Source organism: Drosophila melanogaster, chromosome 2R (genome assembly GCF_000001215.4).
Source record: "Drosophila melanogaster chromosome 2R".
NCBI lineage: Eukaryota > Metazoa > Arthropoda > Insecta > Diptera > Drosophilidae > Drosophila > Drosophila melanogaster.
This window is the reverse complement of record NT_033778.4, coordinates 8,283,746-8,306,598: the sequence shown is the minus strand read 5'-3', so window position 1 is coordinate 8,306,598 and position 22,853 is coordinate 8,283,746. Positions and strand designations below refer to the sequence as shown.

The window sequence follows — 22,853 nt, the reverse complement described above, 5'->3', positions numbered from 1 at the left end:
TCGTTCATCACCAGACGGATTTTGCCATCTTAAGCAGGAACCCAATGATAAATTAGCATACGTTTAGAGGGCCAAGAAGACAGGACCGCCCATCCGCATGGCCGTATGCAAACAAGCAAAGTTTAACCCTTTGTTGCCGGCCAAAGACGGGCGTCTTCATCGAGATAATTAAAATGCATAATTATAACGAAAATGCGACAACATTTTCACGACAGCAGCAAATTACGACAAATGCCGACAACGCATTTAGAAATGCAAATCAATCAGGGGTGTCCTGCCGCAGGACGAGGACTGGACCCAGTCCTGGCCATGAAAATGGGCCGCCGTCTCAAGTAGGCAAGCCAAAAGGTCCGAGGCGAGGCATTATCATTTGGATACGCTTTTGTGTGTGACGGGCGCCAAAAAATCAACTTCTAATTAGCATAAAATTTCATTCGACAAAAGTTTATTGAGTTCTGCATTAATTGTACGCCCGGCCCGATGAATAACCCTTTAAGATGTGGGTAGGTTGGGGCTGCGGGGTCTGCAAGGTGCGTAGACAATTAATCTTGAAATTGGGCAATATTTGACTTTTGTAGTCGCTCTCGCCTGTCCTGCCACCCCCCCCCCTACCCACCCACTCTCCGCACAACCCGCTTTTAATGGGCAAATTTGAATTGCTAATATGCGGTGACTGGTGGGGGAATCAGACTGTTTTTTGGGGCTTCGATGTTGACATATCGAGCCATATAACATAATGAACGCTTTGGCCGCAGTTTTGCATATTTTCCCCTTTCCGCTATTTTTCTGGTCTATTTTTATTAATTTTCTCCCAATGGCCAGAGCATTCTAATTAGTGTTAGATCTGCTATCTGCCCAACAGGATTTTATGGACTTTTTTAATTGAAAAATCGAATGAAAATGGATTTAGAAAAATTGAAAATACTAACATGATGTGGAGATAAGAAAAAATGTTTGTGCCATTGGTTAATAATAACGCAAGGGAAATAGAAATAATGTTTTTTTTTGCAGCTGGGCTCTAAAGCTATGAAATTTATTCACTTAAAACACTGTCAATTACGAAAAAATTTACCTAATGAGAAAATTACATTTTGCACTCCCACACTTTCCAGGAATGAATTTTCGCTTGCAGCCTTTACCCTTTGCCCTTTAACTAATTGCAGGCAAACAAAATTGACACAGAGAAGGTAGCTGAGTAGTGATGTGGGCCAATATGCATTAGAAAAACTAGCTAAATAATCAAAAGTCATAAAAATTAATAAACATATATATTTATTATACATATTTCATGATTAAATGATTAAAAATTCACATTTTAGTTATAAATGTATTATAAGACATATAAATTAATAGACTTTCTTTTCATAAATATAATTATATCGTACTATTTCATGGCTTAAATTTTATTTGACGCATTTTATGTGCTACTCGCTAACAATAACTACACTCGTATTTCCCGTTTTAGCTAGAAAGTAGCAAAACTCGCAACACATTTGTGATGACAGGATCGCAGGAGGCTGCTCCTGGCCGGGCGCAATCTAATTGCATACTTTCGGGCGCATAACTTTGCACTAAAATTAACCTCTAACCTATTTTACGCTGCTTCCCGCCAGCGGCCCATATAATGAAGGACGTAGACCAGGTCCTCGCTGCGGATGCAAATGAAGAGCTGCACGTAGATGCCAAAGGACATGAACAGCAGTTGGAACCGGAGGACGCGAACATCTGGCAGCCAAAGGACGCGACCGCCAAAGCGCGTGGAAGGAGCAGGGGACGGGGGGTCAGAGGTCAAGGAGGTGGGCGGCCAGGTGAGTGAGTCCTGTCCGCAACAACATGCAACGCCATCATCGTCGCCATCAAGAGCAGCAGCCCGGTCTTAATTGCACGAATTTCATTTTGTTTAAATGAACAGCAATTTGGATTGGAGGTCACCGCCAAGGAAAGTGCAGATGTGTCCAGGTGGGTGAACTCTAAGACAGCTGGTCTCCTGTTCATTTAAGAGGTAAATAAACGGAAGTTATTTAATTTTGCTTTCCTGATTTGAAACCGAACTTAAAAATATCTTAATATCATAGTTTTGAGTTTGAACGACCGATTCATTTTAAATAGCCATGTTATTCTCATGGAAACATGTAGTTTGGTCTATATTTATAATCCTTTGAATACCTCCAACCCCTTATTTCTGCAGGGGTTCTTTTCCGAGTAATTGACACCAATTCCGCAGTAATTATGACAAGTTTCAAGGTTCTAATACTCGTTAACGTCAGCATAATTGTATGCAATGGCAAATTTTAATTTGCGCTCACAAAATGCATTATCATGCGCGTCCTCCGAATAAAAGGGTCACTGTATGTGTGTGTGTGTGTGTGAGTACTTGTGCTTGTGTTTATGAGCCAAGTAAGGCAAATACGTGATTTGAATTTTAATATTTGCTCATTGAAAGTGGAAAAGCAGCTTGCGGCACTGGAAACTATGTCAGGGCAGGTCATGACATAATATAGAAAGCTGAATTGACACGTTCATTAGTCACTGGTTGGCAATAAATAAACGTGGTTTTAACTTAACGCAAAGTTATAAGTTAGACTCTTCATAGGACTCTCCCACCAGTACGCACTTATTATAATTTTAATTAATTTTAAAAATATTATATTTAAGTATAAGCTAAGAAGTGTACTCAGCACCTATCTGCACTACTACTACTGCTATTAACACGTTAGAAAATAATCCTATTTAGGCAAAATATTTGACCACTTTTCGTATCTACCCTTAGAGTTTCCAATCCATTTTCGGAGCCTTCTTTTCCGCTGCTTAACAGTCCAAGCCTGTCCACCCGTTCCACCGAAAATTTTTAATTTATTACGTCTGTCGATGATTTTTCTACTACTTTTTATGGCGATTTAAGCAACATTTTTTTCCGGGCCCATCATCCCCGTTCCGTTTGCACCCACCCACATCATATATGTATGTATGTGTACATGTGTACAATGCGAGGCGAATACGAAACTCTCGAAATTCGTAATTTTGCATTTTTATACAAATTCCGCGAGCTTGTTCTTATTTTTATTTTGGCCGAAAACCGGGGGTGTGGCAAAAAGTGACAGAGAGCGAGCGGCAGAGCGCCAGAACAGAGCAAAGCAGAGCAGAACGAACAGCAGGAGCATTGTTTTCCTTAATTAATGTTTAATCAGCAGGACTCGAACAAACGGCCAGCGTCCGTGGCTGCTGACCAAAGCAGCGAACCACACGCGATAATGGTCAAAATAATAAAAATGAACAGCTGAGCATCAGCCAGGGAACCAGGGATCCTGGGAGCCAGGGAAGCCCCTCGCCCAAAAAGCTGAAATGGGGGTTTGCTTTTTAATGCTCGGGTGTGCGGCTTAAGGTGGCGCTGCGATGGCGATGGCGACGTCCTCCTGCGTCCTCCACATGGCTCGGCTTCTTCGTTGGCATCGTTTTTTACCAATTTCCAGTGAACCGAAACCAGCGCGTTGTTTTCGAATCCCCCAGCACACACACACACACACACACACCCGCAGGAATGGGATAAAATGGGGATGGGGGATGGTGGGTGTGGCGTTGGCCTGGGCAATGCAAAAACGTAAATGAAAACAAATTCGCGGCCAAGAAAAAATTAACAAAACACAAAACAAACTTTTGGGCGCATGTGAAGGGATGGGGATGAGATGGGCCCCACACACACATGTGCACATATACACAAATGGTGTGGCATGGGGCAACATGGGACTGTCGCTGCACATTTTTCCAGCGTGCACGTACCCATAATCAGTCGACGGGGCAGGAAGGTGGGCAGGACACCCTGCAAGTCGTCTCGGGGGCAGTGGCAGTGGGGTGGCGACCATTTGGTCAAGCGACAGTTCCCCCCAAAACGGAAAAAAATGTATGAGAAAGTTGCTGGCTGAATTTACGCGAGAATAAAAGAATTTCGGCGGACGGAGCCGGAAGGGGTTGAAGCGCTAAAAATGGCAAGGCAAAAAATCGCTGGTCGCCAGGGTAAGCAGCTTCAATTGAGGACATAGACGGGATGGGTACAATGGTGGGGTAGGGGCGACCAGACGACAACCGAATGTGTGTACCACCACCAGACCCAACGACCCACCACCCCACTACCCACTGGGCTCAATCGGACCTGGAGCGATGGTCAATTGCAAGCCAAGTTTTGACTTCTGAGGTGTGTAGAAGTATTGTATGAGATACGTCAATTTTGGAATTAGGAGTTTATATTACTTGACGTGCATGAGCCATTTGACAATACTGGTTCCTCGTTTTCAACCATCATTTAGCCAAATAAAATTAAATTTACTTTTATAGAAGTACTATATAGTTGATAACTTATTTAAGTGTAGGGTTAAATTTGAAGATTTCATTAGCTAATTTTTATATTGCTAACCGTTTCTAACATTCTTTCGCTTAACTCAGAGAAACAATAGCAACACTGAGAAACTGTTGGCACTCGGAATCAATAATCAATATATGCATGCACGGATTGCCGGGGGAATAAGTTTGAATGCGAAATCAAAAAGTATTTTGCCGACTCAAGGCCCGTATGTATTCGTTACTCGAGTGCATACCTGGCCCAACAATCCTGCTATGCGGCTGAAATTCTAATTTACTTAAATTACATTTTATTCCATTCAATAACTTAGAATGACTTTGGAATACTCGCACGCACACAGACACGGAGCTAAACACGTAACCGAAAACTTACATGCACAAAATGCTATGCAATGGGAAAGAGAGAGAGATAGAGAGAGAGAGAGAGAGAGCGAGCGAGAATCGAGAACTTTGCGACGTAATGAAAACCTCCTAAATGTATGCAATGAAATGCATTTCGAGGCGTACCCACCCGACCAGAAAGCACCCCCAGCCACCCAACCGCTCAGCCACCCAGCCACCCAACTCCTCACCCAGATACACGACTGCAACTTGTACTAATAATAATGCAAATGTCTGCCTGTCATTTCTGTTCATTTACTTAAAGTTCCTTCAGGCCCGCACCACAACGCATTTGGCCGCCCCAAAATGAAAGGGCTGAGTGGGAGGGTATGGGTGTTCTAGGCTATGAGAGTTCTGGCGTCAGAACTTAACTACGCATACTAATACATGCATAGGCAAAGCCGGCCACCCGCCCAAAGCTCACCCCGTCCATTTGTATAGCCGAAAATGCACACCAGACTTTTTGGGTCCTTTAACTGAATTAACTTGTACGGCATGGCCACCCCAGGATACCCAAACCCAAGCCGAGCCCAGGACACGCCCGCCCACCGCCTGCTATACTAACCAACTATTGTGCGTCACTCGAAAACGGAGACGGAGACGGAGACGTAGACGGAGACGCAGAAAGAGACGGCGACTGGATGGCCGGGACGAAGAAGGAGGAGCGGCAGGCGAAGACGGTGAAGGCGACTGCGACGGCGACGACGATGGGGGAAAATCCTAGCCCAAGCTACGTTCTCATAACATTTTCGTTTGTAAATTTTGAATTTTCGTAATTCCAAATGAGAATGCAAGCTCTCCGCTCCCAGCCCCCCGATTCCCCCTCTCCATAGTTTCAGTGAATTTCCACAGTCCTCCGCCCCGAAAACATTCCCCCCTCGGCCCTTCCCGCACTGCGGCAGACTTAGACTTGGTCATTTTATGCGTTTGATGCTAATTTTCCAAGGCGGTTTTGGCAGCGTTGGCAAGGACATTGCACTGGTGTTGGTGTGGTGTTGTCAGGCACTCCGGCTATGTGTTAGTATGCGTCCGCAGGAGAGTGAGTGCGAGTGTGTGTGCGAGTGTGTTTGGGTTTGGGTTTCCGTTCTGGTTTGATGGCGCCCGAGGGTGGGGGGACAGTTGGGCTGGCTGGTAGCTTTGTTAATGCCAAAAACTTAAGCAGCCGTAGCGTCGTCATCATCGTCATCATCATCATCGTCGTAGTCGTCGTCGTCGTCATCATCATCATGACCATCATTGTCGACGTCCATGTCCGAAAAAGGGGGTAATTTCGTCCCTGTGTTTGTGTGTGGACAGATTTATAATTGTGCTCTGTTGCTGCCATTGTTGTTGCTGCTGTTTGCTGTATATATGTATGTATGCGAGTGTGTGCATGTATTGAAGACGTGAGCGGAAACGCCGGGGAGCAGCAAGTCATCTACATGAGTGCAAGTAGCTGGCTGCATGTCCTGACGCTTCCTAACGCTTCCTGTCCAACACAGCCAACCGGCCAAGTTGTTGTTGCTGCTGCTTCTGCTGCTGCTCGCTGTGTTTGTTGTGTTTGCAGCTATCGGTGCGGAATAGGCTTTTGTATTTGGGCAAAATAGGGAAAACGAAGAAGCTGCAGCCGGAAAAGGACAGCAGCAGTCGGCAAAGGACAGCGACAGTGGCAGCTTTTAATGTATGCAGACAAGTGCTTAATTAAGCCAGAGTCGTGGTCAAAGCTTCGTCCACTTAAGGAGGGGAAAGGCTTATCCCTTTTGTGGGGATTGCAAAAAATTTAGATTATAGATAATGTAAAATGTGACCTAAAATAAGCGTGCCTTTAGGCTCTATCTTTTAAGCATAGTTCCTGCGAGCGAACTCACTGGAGGCTTTTATATTATGAAATATGTAATAACTTAAAAAAATATTTGAAATAAAGTTATCTTTCAACTAAGTACAGATCTGTATTGATAGCTATGTGTCACAGAGAACAACGAGTAGGTTGTGAAAAATCTATTTTCAAATCAGACCAAATAAAATAAATTTTTAATTTTATAATAAGGTATTTTAAATTGCAAATTTTAAATTCATTGGAATGCACCTCTAAATTTCGATAAAACATACAATTCAATTCAATTCGAATTCATACAATTCTCTTGAAGAGGGGCTTACCACTTTTTTTAGTTTTTAGTTTTGCCTCGCTCCCCGTTTAAGCTCTGTAAAACGCCGCCACTGTGTTGCGACTAATTCATTTACACTGCAATAGTTCATTTATATATGAAAACCAAACACTGGCACACAAACCCATGAAGTGGAGACAAACTCCAGCCAACTTATGTATTATATGCGAGCTTAGATATGTACGTACGAAAGGACAACATGCAACTAAATACATGCACAGACCGATGTCTAATTGTACATACACACACATTATCAAATTCCACACTCACACTGACTCACACACACACACACACACACACAGCCAAAGCCAAAGCCATGGTTGTGTGCGAGCGCAAGACATGGACATGGACAAAGTATGTTGGTGTCGTCGTCAAATGAATCTCATTTGCATTTAAATTAGGAACCTCGAAGAAGCAGAAGCCGAAGCCAAAGTTGATGGGCATCGGGAGCGGGCAGGGAAGTGCTGTCCATGCGGCTGTCCTCCCGTTCCACCTAGTTCCCCCGCCACACCCGCTTTCGTTCCGTTCCCGTCCGAAGAGCCACCGCTTGCCCCCTCCCCCCTCGACTGGCTGCATAAAATCTGTTTCAACATTTCGATAAATTTTCTTAAGGGGGGCACCACGGCAGTTTGCATTTTCGGGCCATCGCTGCAATGTCTTTCCAATTCGGCTTAGTTAGTTCGGACTGGTGTGTGTTTGTGGGCTTAGGGTCTTCGGTGGGCTTGGGTTCTCGCTTGACGCTCCCCGCTCCATGCTCCTCGGTGCCAAGTCCTCGGTGTGGAGCGGGTGACTTCTGAATGCATAAATGTTGATAATAATGTTGAGTAAAACTTGATTTGTTTAGTGCTCTCGAAGCATACACATCTATCCGAGCGTCCCTGGGATACAGATACATGCGCACAGCGCTCCGTCTCTTTCCCGCCCACTCGGCCAATACATAATGCATATAATGAGTATGCAGATGGAGTTGCAGATGCCTCGGATGCAGTTGTGGTCGAATCTGCCCTGCAGCGTGGAAGGAGCTACGAGTTCGATGGCTGCAGGAAAGATTCTGCACCCTGTGGCAAGGTCAAGATATGTGCACCTAAAAAGTAGGTTTGAATACAAGATATGAAACTATTTAAAGAGACAGAGTAAATAAAACTGACAATAAAACAGTTAATAGATCAAACATCATTAATGATATCACATTATTGGCTTCATTGTAGGGTTCTTGCATTACTTTTCTAGAAGTTCGCAAAATTTTATTTTAGTAAGAGCAATTTTATACCACTTTGCCCCACTGTCCAAATAAACACCAAACTACACTCAACACTCATCTGCATATTGACCATTAGTTCTAATCATTTTATATGCCTAAAGAGACAACAACAGCAACCGAGCGAGTCCTGGCAAACAACAGACAAAGCAGACATTTCTGTCTTTGTCATCTCTACAAGCCACAAATACACACACACACACACACACGGATACACAGACACACATTATTTCGGAGGAGCGTAGGATCGAGGCGGCGAGTGCAGTGTGGAGGACCTCGACTTGCATATACCTGCATATAAAATAATCTGTTTACTATAAATATCATTTCATATGCAACGTAAATACATAAAAGCCAGCATACACACGTCAGGCAAATTTGCAGCACATCAAAGTTATACGAAATATGCATTAAATAGCCAGGATGACGGGGAGGGGAGGGAAGGGGTTGGTCCGATGTCGTTGTCCTGCTCAGGGCTGTTGTTGTCTACTGCATATCCTTAGCAACTTCGCTCGGCCATGTGTTTGTGCATTTTTGAGTTTCTAATTATAAGTGATACTCAATGTCCACATATAAACACCCACATAGGCACACACACACATGTCCATGCGCATACGGCACAAATTGGTAATTTTGTAGACGTTCTCCAAGGCGCCTGGAAGTATGCAATGCAATTTATCCCAGCACATATATATCCTGGCTCCACTGCAGCTGTTGTAAATTCGTTTATTGCCCAATACATAATCGTCTTATGTGCCACATAACATAGGGTGTACAGCCACAGCGAGCTGAAAATATAATTGTTACATAAGCAACGCCTTCGGCCGAGGCTCAACATTTCTGATTATACACATTTTAATTAAAAATATTCGTCAACTCCCGACACCGAGCCCGAAAGTACAACTCGAACAATTTTAAGCATAAGCGAATTATGCAAAACTTTTGATGTTTTTCCTAGCTCCAGCCCAAATTCCTCTACCCCCCCCTGCACCGACCATCATAATCAAGCATTTTGATTTTAGTTTTCATTATGCCAAGGTTCTGGACGTGGACGGCTTCTCAGCATAATATTTACCACTATGCAGGGGATAACCATCCTCCGCCCGACACCCACATTTTCCACTCCGAAACCGAAACCAAGCTGCTTAGCATTGTCATCCATTTGCTTGTTTTGCATATTCATAATTTTATTTTACGTATTTCAATTAGAATACCATCAGAGAAAGTGCTCTACTTAGAACAATGGAACTATCCGAGTGTCTGCAGGATTAACTGGTGGTGGTGGTGGCGGTGAGTGGATAATAAAATGGGGCAGGGCTATTATTGCAATCTGTAAGTGTTTTACATTTCATATTTGATTAGATCGCCTTAGCTTTGAACAGCCTGTTTTAAAATCAGGCAGGATGCAGGATTCAGCTGAATATCCATCAAGAAGGCGTCTTTTCATTTTGCAAACAGCTATCAAAATTTCCCAACCCATAATTACGCTCAAACATAATGAATTCAATCTGGAAACTAGTATAATTTATATTCCCCCTAATACTCCAACTCGGAACTTACACGACTTGAACCCGGCGAAATCTTTCACTGACATTGACGGCACAAAGTCAAAAGTCAAAGGAGCAGCCATAATATATTGATTACGAGTTTGAATAGGTGACGCAGCAGGGCGGCAGCACCATGTCTATAAGGCGGTTTGGTACCGGTGGGTGTGCGCTTTGGCCTGGGCGCACAAAGTGCGTCCTGGCTGCGATGTCGCCATGTATGCGGTTGCCTTTTGTCATGGCCACAATAACTTACTCATTTTGCTCAATAATAAATGCAATTATGTGCCGGGTACCTCAGCGAACCCCTTCGTGGCCCCTCGCTGGCATAAAGGAGACGCAGTGCGCCCAGAAGGACCAAAAGGACGAACAACAAGCAAATTAATTTAGACACAAAGCCCGCGCTGACGACGAAGTCCTGGAAAGCGCTGACAGTTCTTGGCCCGAAAATTTGCATTTGGGCGCAGCTTCCCGAAAATGCCTTTGTTTAGATTTCCTTGCGAAATTAATTTATTGGAAAATTAGCGCACGACACACACAAGCTGCTGAACTAATTGAAAAGGGTGGCGAAGTGTCTAGATAGATGGGCTCGGATTGGGGCCACGACAAGTCAGCTGCATGCAACATGAGTACCGCATCATTTTAACATATTTATAAGTCTGAATTCATTATTGGCCAGGCCGGGACGAGCCGAGGCGGCCAGACAATTACCACCAATTAGTTGCGGTCTTTCAACCGACTTGGCTAAGTAGTTGCAGCTCTTGACTCCTCTACTTACTTTCTATAATTAGCACATTCTTATATCGCCGGTGTTAACAGGCTCCAGGCACGCAGATTACCACAATTGTGGCTCATAATCACGGTGTTTATCCGTGGGAACTTGGCCCATGGCTATTGCACGCTCAAATTATTATGCTCAAGAGCAATTGCCATTCGAAATTGTTTAAGTAGGCAAAAAAAAAAAGATAGAAGAGAAGAACTAACTAATGCAATGTGCGCTACGAAAGCTAAACTAACAATAATTATAAATATTATACAAACTAAATGGAACCCTAAGCATAAAAAATTTATTATAGTTTATGGTTTACTTCAATGTATTAATAAGCCAGAAAAATCGCAAGATACTTGAATAGATTATTCATTTAACTTTCATTTGGCTCAAAACAGCCCTTTCGATGAAACATCATTATAAGATGAAAATTGTATTTTCCTGGCACTTCCTGTCGCTCTGCCCTTCTGCACTGGTTGTAATTAACTTAAATGATAATAAATAACCTTTAATATTTTATTAATTAACTTCCGTTGTGCGTATGCGAGTACCTGAACCCAAAATTCAGAATCAGAATCCAGATTCCAGAATACCGAAGCATTGAGTGCCGAAGTTTGCAGGGAGGGTACGCATTAAAACGCATGGAAAATTAAATCCTGACGCAAAACCGATTATGTCAGCTGAATTTTTTGGCAAGTCCTTCATTAAAATGTCATTCGGTACAGGAAATTGAAACATTTAACATTTGCAAATGGCCCACGCCCTGTAATGTGCAAAAAGTGCGTTGGCCCAGTCATTGGCAAATTGTTATCGTTAATTTCGAAAGTTTTCACAATTTTTGCGAGTTTGCCGGCACGCCATTTGGCTGGAATTAGTTCGACTATTTCCTGCTCTGCAATCGCATTTGGCTTGCAAATCCCGGGGCCCCTTTTGCCCCACCAATCACTCAAATGTAGTCTAATTTCGTATTACATAAATGTCGGAGTCGCAGAACGGAGGCTGTGCCACTCGGTGGAGGAGCCCCTCCTGTCTTGGCTTCTTGGTTTCTTGGGGGTCTGTCGTCTGTCGTCTTTGGTCTTTCTGGGTTTCGATATCTCCGATATCCGTGGTCCGGTATAATTTGTGCGCGTTTAATTTGTAATTCTATTACCCAGGCAAACCGAGTAGACTTGGGCCAACTGGTTTGGTTCCCTCCTCATCTACTGCGTCCGCGGCGCCCCTGTCCCTCTCAATTATGTTAATTCGAGCTTCTGACGAAACAGTTAGATCGCGGTGTCCGATCGATTGGCATCGATCAATTCGCCTGTCCGTATAATAATATGAAAATTTAGCATTTCCGCTGTGTGTATCGCCAGCGAGCGGGGGATTGGGAAATGGTCCGCTTTTGTCTGCGGCACGATCAGGGGGCCTGATTTTTCTGTATAATATCCCCCCCTTTAATTTGGTCTTTGTTTTTGGGAAAATTTCGAATATCAGTGAATCTTAATTTCGAGAATACATGAATTACGAAACATCTTTTCTTGTGTGGGGAATTTATTTATCGAATCATCAATGTAACTAATAACATCTTAAGGCCAATCAGTTATCCATCTTTTTTATTTCTTCAAAAATACTATACAAGTATTCATAAAAATATTTTAAAATGTATGTTGTTTCAAATATTCTGTGTAGATATGAAATAACTTTCTTCCAATAATTTATATGTAGCTCACTACATTTTTTATAATTTTTAAAGCCCATTTAGGAATCATGAAATCATACCGAAATCAATTTGAAAATACTTGAAATTTGCTAAAATTGTGTGTAAAATATTTTATCTGTTAGGCGTTTGCCTACTGTTTGTTAATGAATGGTTCCGTAAATTGCTAAAGGCTTGTTTGAGTAACCCAGATACCAGAACCCCTTTTCAATAGCCTGGCTTTTTGTGCCCCTTCAGTTATTGTGTGCAAAGTATCCGGTTGACTCAACTAAGCCCCTGGAACCCATGCGAATCCCTTTCCCAACAGCTGGCGCCCATTTCGGTTCACGTAACCTGGCCAAAAGCAGACCAGACCTCAACCCGCCGCCGACTGGGCTGGACTGGACCACATGCCTCCGCGCACTCCGACGACCAACTGATGGATATGGATGTGTATATGGATGCGTACGTGCCAGCATCTCGAAGCGAAAGCCAAGGAATGCCCAAAGAAGTGGAGCAGCCGGCGTGACGTCACGGTCGGTGAGTAAAAACTGCAGGAGAAACCGGAGCCAACGAAGCCTGAAAAAAGGGGAAAAACAAACTCAACGAACGAGTTAAAACCGCCGGCCAACTCGAGTGAATGGGGCGCAATTGAGTCAAGAGCGCAGAAAAGGAGGCAAACGAACTCAAGCAGATGCCAGAGGAAGGAAGTAAGAAATGAAGACGCAGGTGAAGGGTTGCCGGGGCAGGTGGGGGCTGGAAAAATTTACGGGGGGAGTGGGTGAACATTGCTGAGAGTGGCAAATGAAGCAACCGGTTTCCAAGAGAGTGGTGGACTCGGAATCGGACGGAGGCCGGGGAATGTGGTATGGGGGAATTGCTGTCAATTTGGCCAGCTCGACTTGCTCAGTGCTTAGTGGGCTAGGTCGTGTAGGAAGGATCAACTAATTGCTTGGGTGGCGCACATTTTTTCACTCAATTGCCAACTGGAGCATGAGGAGCGAGCCGAAAGTGGAGGGTGCTCCAGGGAATGGATGCTAAAATGTGTCAAAAGTTTTGGATTAGTCGATGGCGAATGGAACGCATTTGAATCGGATAAAGGATGATTGATGTCGCCTGTGCTGGGATGAGTCGATCTATCGCAAATTCTATTCACAAATAAACTTTAAATTTAGATTAAATCCGTTTTAAATGAATCGAAGTCGTAATGTACTAGTTTATTAATGCAAATATATAACGATTATCTAGTATAAAGTATTATTTATTATGTTATTGCGAACTAGGGTGATGCAGAATTAAATACTCTAACAATTCTATAAAGTTCCATCACTTGCAATGCAGATTGATAATTTAACATTTACCTTTGAACAATATTCCAAACCGCACTTAGTAAAAAAAAGAGTTTCTATATATTATTTATATTATTATGTTTCTTAGCTTCCTTCCGTATTGAAAATAAAATAAGTGCTTTTATATAAAGACAGTGTATTAAAATCTCCAGTACCGTGCGACTAGACAAAAGTCATCGTGTGAAAACATTAATTACCCAAGTGCTCGAACCAATTGCTCAAAAACTTATTAAATAAAACAAGCAATAATTTAGGACAGCAATTTCCACAGAATAATCTCATACATAAATTTGATGCGAGATAGCTTAGTTGAACAGGCCGCAAATCACAAATTCAGCTTAAACCAAATGAAAATCCTCCAAACTCTGAGACAATTTTAATGATCTCCTCGGTGGCCGACTGTTGTAATTACTTTATAAGAAGCCAAAGCCGGTATTGGCCAACACCCTCGATTAGCATGCCAAAGCCAGCAGAAACTGGTAGGAGCAGTGGACTCAAGCCACCGTCTGCTGCCAGCCACATCAGCATCATCAATAGACGGTGAACTCCTGCTGCTCCTCATTCTGCACCTCCAACTCCAGGCTCAGCCTCGATTTAAGCCAATAGTCCACGTCCCCGTCCCGTGCTTTCCGCATTCACTGCCTCCTGCTGCTGGCCTCGTCATGTAACTTAACCTCATTGACCAAACGCATTCGACGAACATCAAATGTGAATTAGTGCACTACGATTGCGGCGGCCGCCACACACAGATACACTCGAACACCAGTGCAGTTAGTAGGTCTTCAGTACTTCCAGTGCTCTTGTTGTCGGCGGTTGGTCGGCGGATAGAGTCTTGCAGTTGTTGTTGGCCTGGCCGCTTCTCATCGGCGACCGCTGACGCTGCTATGCATGCATAATTCGCAGGCATAATTTAATTTATAGACGAGGCAATTGCATTTGCATAGGACAGCGCAAGTGACTTAGGCGAGGTCCCAAGCTCCGCGGCTCTACGGGTCTTCGATCTGCCTCCCCCGACCAACAACACCCACCTCCAATCTCCGGGAGCAGAAATTATTACAAGACCCCAGCGTGGACCCGAAAACGAGCGGCGCGAAAAGCCGAACGAACGAAAATTTTAATTGCACCAAATATGCAACGGACTTGGAGTCGGGGGGGCCAAGAAATCCTCCAGAGATGTGTGGTCTCCTCTGGCATATCACTAAAAGCCAACGCAGGTTAATGGCGTAAATGTTAACAATGGACGAGGAAGTGTAAATCGTGGCCAAGTCAGTCTAAGGTGCACATAAAATAACATTCCTTTGATTTAATGTTTAATATTATTAACATACGACATACGATTATTTATGGCAAAACAATAAAACATTAAGATAAAATATATAGGTAAGCTAAGATATATAAAATTATATGGTTAAAACCTAACCACTTGGTCTGCGTTATTTTCTTTAGTGTAGTTAGGCCATCTTAGCGGGCCAACAAATGACTTGGTCTCGAATTGAGCCAGCGACCACCTGGAATAGAAGACGTCGTAGTTGCTGTTGTTGGAGTATGGCTCTTGTTATGGCTAAAGTGCTTGGCTCATTTGGGCCTGTTTGCAAGGGCTTGGTGTTGGAATCTATGTTGATTGAGAGGACTGATTAAAGATTCAAGTAATCTAGGAATTAGGAAATCTGCAATTGCACATAAATGCCAGTGCACTAAGAATAAAATGTCTTACCTTTAATTTGTTTAATTCAGTAAAAGCTGGTCAAAGAAATTTAACTTTGAGCCAATTATGCATACTTACATCCTTTTGTGGAAACCTTTTGGTCAAAATGTAAGCCTATTAACAGGAATTTAGTACACTCCCGTGCTTCTCATACCTTTTAAACACAACATCCCATCGGCCAATGACTTCCCAGCCAGACACATGGAGTTCGAGTAAGGACTCAAAGGATAGCAGCGAGATATAGCCATAGTTATTTGGCGCCCAATTTACTAATAACATGGCTGATTCAGGCGGCGCGGAGCCAATAAGTCGCCCATGCACCATTTTTTTTTTTTTTCGATAGCTCCATTGTTATTTATTTATATAGATTTTTATTTTAATTTTTATTGCCCCTGCGACAGCGACTGGCAACACGGAAATAGTTTAATTGCATTGCCGAGAGGCAGCCTGGGCAGCGAGGAATCAGGATCAGAAGCAGGACGAGGAGAATGGTGAGGAGGAGGATGGCGGGGCAAAGGGCAACTTTGCTACAATCTCAAAGTTGAATGGCGTCGCATTTGTCGCCACGTCAATATGTGACAGCGGCACTTCCGTTTCCGGAGTCATGGCGTCGCTCGCTGCGCTCCTTTGGCCTCTCTGGCAGTCGGTAATCAAATTGTTTCATCATATTTGGCTTAAAAGCGAACCCGGGTTTTTCACAAGCAAATTAAATGCAAAATGTTTCTCGGCCAAACGACAATGCTGTGACAAAACACAAAACGAAGGCAATCAGAGTCACTTTTTTCAGCGATGACTCTTTGATTATTGTTGCAGTTTAATGGATTTAGCCGCAGATAATAAATTGCATTATTTTGTGGCAGCCCGTGTACGCTTATCGCAAAAAAATATTAATTAAGCACATATGTACTTACACAAACTAAAACAGACAACAAATCACAACTGAACTACAAATAAGTGTATACTTTAAAAAGTATCGTTTGTTGTATAGTCTATATACTATTATGAATGTACAAATTTCATTTAATTTTATATATTCACATGGCTAATATTCAGTTTAAGCAACTTGAATTTCCTTAAATCTTTCGTAGTCTTTGATCTCCCTTATGCAGGTCTTGAAAAACTCCAATCCCAAGAAAACTCTTAACTTTATGAGTACCTTATATCGTCTTTTGTCCAAAGGCAAACAAACAGATGAAGCTAACAGTATAGAAGGTTGCATAACTTTGAGCGAAAGGAAAACGCTTCCGGTTCGAAGGAAGTGTCTGTGGGGAAAAGCTTAGAGCCACCCGTTGCTCCCAACTCCTGGGGCGGATTTCCAAAGTGTCACACAACGAAAAACAGAAACAAAAACGAGGAAAAAATTAAAACGTTTTCCTGTTGCTCTCCTTTAGTCCTTCCTGCTCCTTCTGCTCCTTTCGGCATCTACGGTCTCCGGTCTCCCAGCTGGCTGAGTGTTGTTTTTCAAGGACGCAAGACGACGCGCAGACAAAATGTTTGCTAGACAGGATGTGGCCGGTGAAGTGGGGCAAAGGAACTCTGCCACTGGATGTGGCAGGGCGATGTCAAAAATGTCTTTATTGGCTAGGTTTTGGGTCAAAGCTCGGCATCCTTGGGGGGTGTGAGCCAATTCGACGTTTGGCCGTGAAAGGCAGAAGACCGAAAGTTACTTCTAAAACAAACAGAAGCACTGAATGCCAACAAAGACGAAAATCCAATTAATCGGCAGTTAATTCTCATGAAAAAATGTAAAAAACTGCTACACAGTGACGAATTTTGACACAAACTATACACACGAACAAATGAATTTAGCCAAGCAGGTTTAAAAACACTTAAAATAAGAACAACTCGTAGTAATTAATTTGAAAACAGACAAACTAAGACAAATTTCAGATATTGTAAATCAGTAGTTTTACCGAAAAATTATTAAACAGTTTACAAGAGGGCAACCAATGATGTGCAATCATTATTTTATTAATATCTTTCGGATGGAATTTCCCAACTTTCTCTCGCTGTACACTGGCCAACCAAAGGAGATGGATGCTGCTCCTCCGGCGACTTGGGCCGCTTATCCTTTTAATCATAATAAGGAATGCGCCAGCGTCGGAGCCATCCCCCGAAAACGCTGAACAGAGACAGAATCAGCGTTCCGGCTCGCGACTCGCGGAAAAAATGAGCTATACGAGTGTATGTGTGTATATGTGTGGGGGGGAACATTTTCCGCGTCGTCGTTGTCGTCATCGTCATCGTTTTCCTCAGCATCCTCGTCGGCGTCGCGACCAATCACAAAATTTCGTGGAAAAGCGCGCAAAAATAAATAACGCAAAAAACGAAACGAGGAAAACATAAGTAGGCAACAACAACCGCTGACAATGACAGGCGCTGCTTGAGGTTAGCGACGTCGCTGCAAACTAATGCGTCGCTGCCGGCAGGAGAAAGTGGGAGCGGCAGCTGCGCGGCGGCAGAGCAGGAGAAATGGCTTTTCCCGCCACTCGGGGGTAGTTTTCTTGACTTTTCCGAGCAGGGGAGAGCCGCTCAAATTACTGCAGTTCTTTGAGTGCAAGCATTGAGCAAGAAACTTCAAACTATGAGTGAGTTGAAATTTTCCATTTGTGGTTGTGGGTGACGAAAAGTTTTCAAGGTTGGCCTGCCAAGTGTTTAAACTCTGTGCTAAGTGAGTGGCAATGGCTAAAATATGGCCTAATGAACGTCTACAATTTTGGCACTTAATATTAAATGAACCCGGAATCAAATATGTGTTGAGGCTAACTAGAAATAATTTCCCTAATCTTCCGAATACCTTCAAATATCGAATACCTAATTGCCGTATGCATAATTTATGTTCGCATTTAGCTTAAATTCATTAAGTATATGTCATGTACCCTGAATGTTTAATTTATCACGTATACGACAAGTGAATTTGTAATTAAACCAATGAAACTTACATTACGTATACGCACATCACATCAAGTATACGCCGTGTACCAAACGTCTGCTCCCTTAAAGGGCTCTCTTAAGCTTTCTCTTCGAGGCTTTTAAGGTTCATTCTCCATCTCTCTCCACCTCTTTCGCTCTCTTTCTCACCCATACTACATTTTTAATGATTTTCTGATCATGTACAAGATGCGTTATGTTCGAAGGAAAATGTGAAAAGGGGCAGCTAAGGATTTTCCACATTTTTTTCCGCGTCTCTGCTGCTTAACTGATTATTGTCAGGGGCCGGAGAAAAGGGACTGAGTCGAAGAGAAAGCATGTCCAGGACCAAGCCTATTCGCAATTTTCTAAGCCAATCGCAGGACGACGGCAACGACGACGACGTCGGCGCACGACAACAAAACAACAACGAACAACGAACGGGCGGCGAACGCTCACGAAGCCTGATTATGTCCTGCCCCAAGGATGCGAGCTGAGTGTGAGCCACAATTAATTATCGCAGGCTGAATTTTTCCCTTTCGCACCACAAATTTTCGTCGGATTCTTTTTCTTCCAGCTACCAGATAATAAAAATGGGCGAAGCCAGAAAAACAGCGCCGCACGCCACGCCCTGCAGCGCCCATTAAGAGCCGCACACACACACTAGCACACACATAGATCATTTAAAATGCGCGTCGATGACCATTTCAAATGTTAAACCCACCGACGGGCAGGAGGATCCACCGCCTCTGCCAACTCCAGTACCCCCATAAAACCCCCATGTCGGATGTAGACTGACAGAAATAGTAGAAATAAAACGCCGAGCAGAAAGCGGAGAGAAGAAAAGCCGGGTAAGGTGGGGTGGAGGAACCGATTGCCGCTTGATATCAGAGACAGAAAATAAAACCAATGCAAATATAACACAAATATGTGTACAAAGCGAAAGAAAAATTCTACAATTGCTGCGCCTCGTGCAGACCACCCCCGGATAGCCCCAACTCTTTCTGGAGCTCCACCGAAAAAACCGCGTGTCTGCGCCAAAAAACAAAGTCAAATGGAAAGCGTTCAGGGGGCAAACAACAAGCAACAACCAACAACGCCAGCAACAACATCAACAACAACGCAAAGTTAGCAAAACAATTGAACAATCGCCTGGCATTTCGAAGCTGGCGGCCAAAATATAGAGAAAACGGGTCCGCATCCGCGGATTTTGGACTGAGGTTGGAGTTCCCGGGATTGGGATTGGGTTTGGGATTGGGATTTGGTTTGGCATTGGTATTGACATTGGTCTGGGGATTTGGATTGGATCCGGTCAGCGAGCACCAACTGACCACCATGCATAGGTTGCGGTTTCTCCGGGCTTCTCCGTGAAGTTCCGCTACCAGCCGCCAAATGAGAAACAAACTTTATAAATTGAAGCCCGCCCTCATGAGCTATGATCTATTTGCTTTATGTTTCACGGACAAGATATTTTAGGTTTTGGGTTAGGAGTTTAAAGTAACAATCAAATAATTTACTTTTTTTTTTTTTATTTCACCAAAAACCAACAACACATTTGGCAATATGTATATAGCATATGTATATTTATATAGTTACATATCAGAGTTTTTTATATATCCTGTCAATGAGAATTGAACAGAAATCCATTATTTGCTATTATGTTTTTTTAATAAAATTATATGTCAACTTTCTTGATCCTATAGTTTGCTAGATATTCACGCTCTTACTTACGAAGACATGAACAAAATTACGGACGTACGGACATGTGTAGATACGGACATTGCTAATTATGCTTATTATATATTATTATTATATATATTCTTCTTCCTCTTCTAAGTCATTATTTTAAAATAGAACTGCTTACCATTTAAGAATGGTAAAAAAAATAGTTTGAATTATTTCAACCATTTTCTTAGTCGAAACCATAAATGATGTCAGTAAGAAAGCCCCTTGGTAAAACTTTATACATTGATGCCCATGAATAACGCCACGGGTTTGTTTAAATCATAAATCATAAAGCATTTGCAGTCTGCGTGACAATACAATCGTTTTTGAAGCCTAAAGGGAGTTTTAATCAATTTAAAGTCCAATGTAAATTAATCAAAAAAATGCAGGAAAGAAGATAAAAAAGTGCATAGAGAGCGAAGGTCGCTTGAATTTTGGCCGCGATCAGGGTCATGGGAGCAAATACTTCAACTGCATTGTGCACTGAATGCATCAGTTGATTTTCCTGCACTCTTACCCCTCCACCCACCCTCTTCTGCCTTGCATCCGCTGTTTTGGCTTCTATACGCTATATATCCTCTTTGTGGGGTTTGTTTTTGCACGTATTTGGTATTTGGGACACAATCAAGTGCAATGGCACGAGCTGCAATAAATCAGACATTGATCCACATATATATGGCAATATAGATACATATATACATATATATGTATGCATTTTCCGCACACATAAAAACCCCTAGACTCGACGGACTTTTTGTTGTTGCGCTGTTAAGCGACCTTGAACCCCAGTGCGAAGAGCGTTCAAACAAAGATGAACAAAAACAGACCAAAAAGAATCGGCAATGCAGAGAGGCAAACGAAAAAACCGCCTGCATGTGTATAAAATGTGTTAAATAAATATCTATATACATATCTACATACATATATACAAAAGCCGGCCATGAATGGCGGCAGAGCCCCAAAAACAGGCCTCCGACCATATGTTCACAAAGCCGGTCCATAGTGCGTGTACCACATGTTGCAAGCGTTGCACTCACTCAGCCCGAGCTGCACACAAAGTCCAGCGAAATGCTGCAACAATCTGGGGTAAGTTTGGGGTCCAGGGGCTCACGGACTTTCCCGCCCACTGAGAGCATATTTGATGCCAGTGCAGTAGTTGCAGTTCCTGCTGCAGTTGCATCTGCAGTTCCTGTTGCAATTGCTGTGCACGCAGTTGCAGTTGAATGAGTGGTAAGCTCCAGCTGACAATGCGCCAAAAGCCAGTGTCGTTCAAAGGGAATCTGTAATGACATCGAACTGCAGCTGACAACTTATGAATTAAGTAAATATAGGTTAATACTTAATGAGTATGTATTTAATAGTGTACTTCAAGACAAAATGATTACTTAACGAATAACTAAACCCATTTCAGGAAATAAATTATGTAGCAAAAAATCGTTGGAAAAGAAGAGGCACATTTTATAAAAACTTCCAATGTTATATAACAATATTTATATTCTAAGACAAATGAAATGATTTCTACCTATCTGTTCACGTATTGGTAATACAATAGTAAAATACTCATGAGACAAAAATCTGTTAAGTAAACTTTTGTGGGATTCATTTATTCTACGAATGCTGCCTATTTTGCCTTTTAATCCAATTTTTATGTCACCCACAGCAATGAATTGCATAATTACACAAAAAATATTATATGCTAATAATGACTTTCAAAAAACATCATCTGCGAGCTACTGTTATATCTTATATATTTGCTAAAATGAAATAAATAATAAATTACCCTTATAACGGGACAATAACTTTTACATTTAACTTGTTATATATATGTAACCAGCTAACGTGTTTCAATTAATATTAAACTTGGTCTACCATTACGGCGGATTCTGCAAAACATATTTAGCGGAAAACTAATGTCCCTTCACAGGAAAGAATTTCTTGCAAAACCGCAATGCAAAACTGTCATTTGCCTGGTGGATCCCCATTTTTTCCGCTGGCTAAAACCACAGACAACGACAACGGCACACAAACACAAGAGACATGTGTGTAAGGCGAGCAAGAGGGGCGCTTTTCATTAAAAGAAATTCAGCTTTGAATTTTCCTCATCTTTTTTCTGTGCTTTCAGCCAAGCGAGTACATAAATAGGCAGCAGCAGAAGCAGCAACAACAACGGCGGCACATAGGAAAATGTGGGAAAGCTAACAGCAGAAAGGGACGGGAAAATGGCGTAGGGCAAACGAGACAGAGAGCGGCAACAAATGGCGAGCATCTTTCGCTTTAATTGCAAACTAAGCGTGCGGTTGGCAGGGCCTAAAAAAGTGCATAACAAATGGTAAAAAAAAAGACCACGCACATGGGAGACGCCAAAAAGTAGGCTTCAACGGGCGGTGCGATAAACAACAACAGGGCAGCGACGCCGACCGAGGCAGCGGCAGCGACATCGACTGCAACTGCAGCAGAGTCCCGTTAGTTGCAACCCCCATAACCGAAACCCAAATACCAATCCCAAAAGCCAAACGTGGGCCTGTCGGTAGTTTTTTTCCCCAGCCACCCACCACCCTTTAGTCCCCTTTCGCGCCCCACGCCCCTTCAACGCAACTGAACGCAGGGCGGAGCCTAGGATACATAAGGGGGCTCACATACACACACTCACAAAAAAAACGGGGGGCCCATTTTTTATTTACCCCTACCAGTGTCTGTGTGTGGGTGCAGCGAAAGTGCACTGGTGTTTGTGTAGTTTGCACGCATTTCATCATTTTGGGGGGGGGGCGTGGACGTGGGGGGTTTGTAGGCGGGGGGCTGCGCGTAGAAATTGTTTTTAGAAATACGCGAAAATGTTTGCTGCACAGCAAAAAATGTATTTCACATCTTTTTTTCGGCTCCGCCGCCTGGAAATGAAAAATTTTTAGTGTCTACATAGAAGGCGGCAGATAAGCGAAAATGGTGGCAGGGGTATTTCTGTATTTCTGTGATGGCTGCGTGCTGTTGACTGTTCCTAATGGCCACTGGGTGTATGAGTGTGTGTGTGCGTATGAGAGTG

The 22,853-nt window shown here is 43.0% G+C and overlaps 1 long non-coding RNA gene and 1 other non-coding gene across 2 annotated transcripts; both read right to left on the bottom strand.

Annotated features, from left to right (window-relative positions):
* Nucleotides 1-1,503: 1,503 nt before the first annotated feature.
* On the bottom strand, nt 1,504-2,104 carry lncRNA:CR44447 (long non-coding RNA:CR44447). The gene has a single exon (NR_124467.1). It is a non-coding gene; the product is annotated as a long non-coding RNA:CR44447 (long non-coding RNA).
* A 6,294-nt stretch (nt 2,105-8,398) lies between these two features.
* On the bottom strand, nt 8,399-8,493 carry mir-280 (mir-280 stem loop). Its single transcript, NR_048062.1, has one exon. It is a non-coding gene; the product is annotated as a mir-280 precursor RNA (primary transcript).
* Nucleotides 8,494-22,853: the final 14,360 nt, after the last annotated feature.